The sequence below is a fragment of the Salmo salar genome, unplaced genomic scaffold (genome assembly GCF_905237065.1).
Source record: "Salmo salar unplaced genomic scaffold, Ssal_v3.1, whole genome shotgun sequence".
Taxonomy (NCBI): domain Eukaryota; kingdom Metazoa; phylum Chordata; class Actinopteri; order Salmoniformes; family Salmonidae; genus Salmo; species Salmo salar.
The window spans coordinates 40,822-47,331 of NW_025550065.1; the positions used below are offsets into that span (position 1 = coordinate 40,822).

Below are 6,510 nucleotides of genomic sequence, written 5' to 3' on the forward strand. Positions count from 1 at the left end.
TGCTTGCTGAAACAGAGGCACCAGACGCAGACCTCGCAACAGACTCAAACTGCCAAACAGATGCAGACCTCAAAACGGTCACAGACCTCACAACAGACTCGGACGCAGACCCTCTTTCCCCAATGAATTTGACCATCCTGACATCTGAGGATGCCATGAGACTGTTTTGCCAGATCGAAAATGGCTCTGACCTCCAACTCGGGTCCCATGAACCATGCTCTGAAAACAAAGACAAGACAAAAACAAAGCAACTAGAGAATATAGGAAGTGGCAGCTTAGATAAGTCCTGCTACTGTCCTTGTATTATTGAAAGTGACAACGGGTTTGAAAGTGGCCTATGCACCAGTTGTCAGAGAGAGAAAGGATTGCAGCAAGGTACAAGATGCATAACAATCGCTCAATGCTTTACCCTGTCAGATACAAGCGACAATTCAGATCAGGAGACAGAAGAGGTCCCTAAGGACTCTGGGGGAAGGCGACTGTGGACAATCAATGCAGGGACAAGAAGCAGATACAATCAACTGAAGAAGATTGGGATGACAATCAATCCAGTGACAATAAGACAGAGGGAGAAATGCAGCATTGTATAGGTGTCACAACGATCACTGACTTTATTTTCTGGTTAGATACAATTCAGGATTCAGATCAGGAGACAGAGGAGAACCCTAATGAACAACATGCTCAGATTGAGGTTCATGCTTCTAATGTTAAAAGGACAGAGCCTGGAAACTGATGCGAACGCACCCTGTGAGTCAGCCCAAGAACATACTACCCAAAGCAAAGTCAGTCCTGGTTCTGAGGATAGGGAAAGATGGCAAGAGAAGGACCAAGACTGTAAGACGAGTACATTACCACTTCCCAAGGTTGAAAACCCCTCTAAGTTAAGCGCTAACATCATAGCAGACAAGTGGTGTTCACTTATAGAGGACTGTGGTTCACCTGCAGATAAGTATGGCAAAGTTGCTGACTTTGTCACTCAATACAAAACCTCCAAGTCAAAGAAAAAAGTAAAAGAAAAAATGGAAAAGGAGGAAACCCTCAATCCAGCATCATCTGACAGACAAAAGCCCAAGAAACGTCATGGTAGAGCAGAGAGGGGACGGTCACCATCCCAACCCCTAAGAGCTCTGGGGTGAAGGCAACTTTGAATAATCAACGCAGGGACAAGAAGCCACATGCGTCACACAAGAGGAGACATTTGACTGAGAGTGATGAAAATCGATGCAAAGACAAGAAGAGGGGATCATCAACTGAGAAAGAGCGTGAGGGCAGTCAATCCAGGGACAATAAGCCACCGAAGAGGAGAAATTCAACTGAAACTGAAGGCAGGAGCTCTGATGACTCCAAAGAGTTACAATGCCAGTTGGTGGAAAGAGACAAGGACAGCAGCAGTAGAAACTCACCGCCGTGCCCTGGGGTGAAAACCCTCCATGTGCTGGGATCCTCAACTACCACTGTTCCTCTCAAACTCTCCATAAACATCCCCAAAAAGCCTTCCACAAATGGCTCAACACATACTGAGGAAGTCCCCAAAATGCCAAAGACAAAATCCCCGAACAAAACTAGCAGACACCACTCCCCTGCAAAGTCAGTGTCTCCTGTTGTCAAAGAGAGGCAGAGGAACGGTGTCAAACACAAGCAAAGAATTCAACCCCTAAAAGTCAGATTGAAAAAGCTGTCCTTGCCCAAATATCTTATCAGTAAAGGTTCCCCCACCAAGCTGGAAGAGAGAGGAAGGTTCCCCACCAAGGCAGAAGTGGGTGGAGGATAGAGGAGAGCCTCTGGGTTTAGGTGTAATGGTCTCTAAGAATCCTGACTCATGCAAGAAACTAAAATGTAAGGCAGAGAGCGACTTGACATCCCAACAGATGTTGTCAAAGATTCCGAAGGTGTTGAATCTGAGAAAGGAACGTTGTCAAAAAGTGAGCGTGAGCACGACTCGCTGCCCCCCAAGCTAAAGCTGCCAAGGATTCCGAAGCTTCTGAGGACTCCAGAGGTTTCAAAGGATGGGAATGAGAGAGAACAGAGAAGAGACATCTCCCAGTGCTTCACCTGAATCACAAATGCTGAACAAACCTGCAAGAGTGGCACACAAGCCCAAACCTTTTATCAAGCCTGCCAGTCCCAATGGTTATAGCCCAGCTAGTCATGCTTTCCCTAATCTGGCTAGGATATCACCGCAACATGGCAACAGACATTTTGGCCCAAAAGTTACTGCGAGGCAGCAGGTGTTCTCAGATTGGGAGAGCAGCTTTGTCCCGACTCCAACCCTCCGGACTCGTAGACGATCTGGGTGTCCTCCAGAGGAAGTGGAAGGTCCACAGGCCAGTCCCAGATCCAGCTCGGAGACCAGGATCATTCGACCCATTCTTAAATGTGTCGATTCTCTGCCGAAACCCAAGCGGAATGTCAACTTTCCTTTGAATCCAGTGAACGTGCACTACTTCAAGCCCTGTGAATATGAAAATGACGTAATGTTCAACAGGTCTTACACAGATCCGGAAGATGCACAGCGTTCTGACGATGAAGAGGAAAGATGCTTCTGTGAACTGCCAGAATACGAAGCAACAGCCCCCTATAAGGGAGAGAGAATCGGCAAGATATAGGGAGCTGAAGCCTGGACCAAGCGGGTGCATGTGAAAAGAGCTTCAAAAGGAAGCGGGAAATGCAGGGAGCCTGCTGCCATTTTGATGAAGAAGAGCATTGTTCAGGCAAAGCATTGGACGAAGTCTCTCCATCGTGAACCTCCGAAAGACTCAGACACTCGGGTAAGGACACCAATCACAAGCCACTGGAAAAGAAAATGGCATGTATTCCCTCAAAGTTTTGTGTAATATGTATAGCTAGCATTGGAATTAAAAACGACCACACAGAATAACACACTACATGTCAATATTTAGATGCATTTGATTGGATTTCCAGTTATTTACAACTTTCTTCTGGTTACAGTAAAAATAACTGTAGTTGGTTACAAGTGGTCAGAGAAGCAGAAGAAGAGGCCAAATGAAATTGAAGGTAAGTCGAGCTATGCTAGCCTCTCATGGTAGGCTACTTTTACAATTGCACCAATGATTTCCCAGTATTTCAAATAGAGTTGTATATGTATTTTTATTTTTAGAAAAGTGTCAGACGTAGACAGTTTCATGTTGTGTTCTGATTGGAATCATCTAGATGAAAATGTGTTATGTTATTTATAGGAGCTGGGTAGTGAACTCAAATGTATCATGCAATTGTACACAGGCCTGTGAGCCTGCGTCAATATAACCTTAGTAAAATTGGGAGTCAAAGTGATAAGGGTGGACAGACAGGTGTATTTCGAAACTCTCACAGAATGTGACATAATTCATTACCATATGTAATTGATAAGGGTAATTCCATTTGATTTCAATCACTTTTTGACCACACCCCTTTTCATTTGAACAGAACTTCCAATACATATTTGCCCATGGTAGAAGATGTCAGAAAGTGAGTTTTGATCCAAAAAGCCCAAACATTCAGGAGATAGAGGTGCCCAAAGTTGACGATTTTGCATACCCTACCATACATCCATGTCTTCATCACTGGAAAAGGTAAACGGTTGAGTATGATATAATTTGAAAGCTTACAAAAAGTATTGGCAAGAGTATGCTGTGTCTCAACCGGACGGTGGGCACAACACATTCACCTCAGAATATGTCAATTAGGGTTTAAGATACAGCCGAAAAAATAGAGTTGACATGTTTTTGATAATTGATGTTAAAGGTAAAACAAATAATAAAGAGTTTACAAGTTTTTGCATAAACTGAATGGGATATGCAAAATCAGTCAAAATAGAGCACTTCTGTTCCTATCTGTTTTGTCATTAGGGTCCAAAAAGACACTTTCTGACCACTTCTACCGTAGGCAAACATGTATGGAAAGTTTCATTCAAATCAAAAGTGGTGCAGTCAAAAAGTGATTCTAATCAAATGGAACGACCCAAAAGTATAGAATAAGCTTGGGGAAAATGTTGATGTACTTGTTCGAGAGCGTACAAAAATCAGCCTCATCGATGAGAACGTCAATAGCAACTTGTTGGGTAACTGAAACCTATGTAAGTGTGACTTGTGTTGACTGGGTTGGAACATGTTCTAGCCATGTTTTAAGTATATGCTGAGGCAGTGTTCCCAGGATCCTGTGTAGATTGAATAGACTTTTGAACTGAAAAGTTGCCTTACTGATCCTTCATCTCCACTTGGAAAGCCACTTGCTGGGGACGGCTACTTCCTACAGTGCTAATGTGAATATTTCTCACCTGCTTTCTTATGCTTGCATGTTAGGTTCCTCTCTGAATGCAAGCCTCCCTCACGGTCAACATCCAGGTTCCTCTCAGAATGTAAGCCTCCATCGTGGTCACCATTCATCCTCCAGCCAAGGGAGAAGAGTTGATCCAACAGCCAGTCACCATAGCTCTCCTGTGGATGAATGGATCGAGCGGTGGTCAGGAGATTGGTAAGCATATCAGTCGGCCCTGACAGGATACACGAGACAGAAAAGTAGTTGATGGCAACTGGCAAAGACAATACTTTTACCTCAAACCTGGCATTATGCATATGCTGTACTTTTTAAAACTTGAAGCATTACAGAACAGTGCCTATAAAGCCATATTTAGGCTACATTATGCAGTTTACTTTTCTATATGTTTATTATTGTTTGACCATGCTGGTCATTTATGAACATTTGAACATCTTGGCCATGTTCTGTTATAATCTTCACCCGGCACAGCCAGAAGAGGACTGGCCAGCCCTCATAGCCTGGTTCCTCTCTAGGTTTCTTCCTAGGTTTTTGGCCTTTCTAGGGAATTTTTCCTAGCCACCGTGCTTCTACACCTGCATTGCTTGCTGTTTGGGGTTTTAGGCTGGGTTTCTGTACAGCACTTTGAGATATCAGCTGATGTAAGAAGGGCTATATAAATACATTTGATTTGATGTTTGTATCTGTTTTTAAATGAATAAACATCAGATTTCTCTCCCCTATAATAGGTTCGGTTAGCTGTTGTTGAAACAGTCTGAAGAATGTTTTATATACCATGTGTTATTGTTACTCTTGACACCTAAGGGTGATTGGTGTTCGCGTACTCTTATAGTATTGTTTGCTTACATTGTTAGAGCATCATAGTGATTGAATCATCATAGTGATGGTATTGTAAATTGTATTTTGTATGTTTACAGTCTTTTTATTGACTATTTTTATTGCGGCCAGAACCAAAGCTAAAGGGGAGAAACCAGACTGAACTTATTGTTTTCTGAGATTCTGCTGTCCCGTACATAAAAAGTGTGTCAATTGTAACAGGTTTTTTAACACTGGTGATAAAATGAATCATAGATATCCGTCATCAAATTAAATTTGAAAGCCGTTATCACTTTGTTTGATGTAGTTCCTTGCACTGGGTTTATAGTTATCTGTGGCCGTAGATGTTATTTGTAGTTAAATTCAACTACTGCTAATGTTTTGGGTATTGAGGAATGTATGTACTTTACAGGTCTCTGGCTTTATACTTCGTTTTAAACATTGGTCGAAATGCGTCTTTTTACACATTTTTATATATGTCAGTTTTTGTCCATTTTCATGTTGTACTGTTTTATTTTACCTCTGATGTTTACTGTATTGTTATGGCACTGAACTAATATATAAATACAGAAAATATGTTTTTGTTTTTACCTGTCCTCTCAGACTACACAGCATCCAATGAAGGGAATTGTGGTATTATTTACCCCCACCACCAGCCAAAGACCACATTTGAGACACACAGTTACACCACCAGAGGGAAGCACAGTACAATATTAATGTTCCTTTCATTCAGTAACTCGCTTGTGCAAGGCTTCTCCGTTCTCCTATGTGATGATACTTGAGAGACTCAAATAGGTGAATGGATCAGAACAGATAACAGAATCTTCAGTCATGTTTTCTGTTTAAACACAACACTTATTGTATATTTATTGAAGAAAGCCAAGCAGAAACTGCTGCCTACAAGGACAAGAGTGGTGGAGGCCTGTTGAGAATGTATAGTTAAGCAATAAGCACGAGGATGTGTGGTATATGGTCTGCGTTACGTCGTGCTAAGAACAGCCCTTAGCCGTGGTATTTAAAAAATAAATAATAATTGAATCTTTATTTTACTAGGCAAGTCATTTAAGAGCAAATTCTTATTTACAATGACAGCCTACACCGACCAAACCCAGACTACGCTTGGGCCATTTTACGCCGCCCTATGGAACTCCCAATCACGGCCGGTTGTGATACAGCCTGGATTCGAACCAGGGTGTCTTGAGTGACGTCTCTAGCACTGAGATGGTGCCTTCGACCGCTGCGCCATTCGGGATCCCCAAAATAGCCATATACCACAAACCTCCAAAGTGCCTTATTGCAATTATAAATGTTTTGTCATGCCTGTGATATACGGTCTGATATACCACGTGCTGCCAGCCAATCAGCATTCAGGGCTCAAACAACCAGTTAATAATACAAGATGTCTCTTCACGAGTTGAAAAG

At 42.4% G+C, this 6,510-nt stretch overlaps 1 long non-coding RNA gene across 1 annotated transcript; it reads left to right on the forward strand.

Annotated features, from left to right (window-relative positions):
* The first annotated feature begins 2,757 nt into the window (after positions 1-2,757).
* On the forward strand, positions 2,758-4,579 carry LOC123739087 (uncharacterized). Its single transcript, XR_006767624.1, has 3 exons — positions 2,758-2,768; positions 2,950-3,015; positions 4,299-4,579. It is a non-coding gene; the product is annotated as an uncharacterized lncRNA (long non-coding RNA).
* The last annotated feature ends 1,931 nt before the right edge of the window (positions 4,580-6,510 follow it).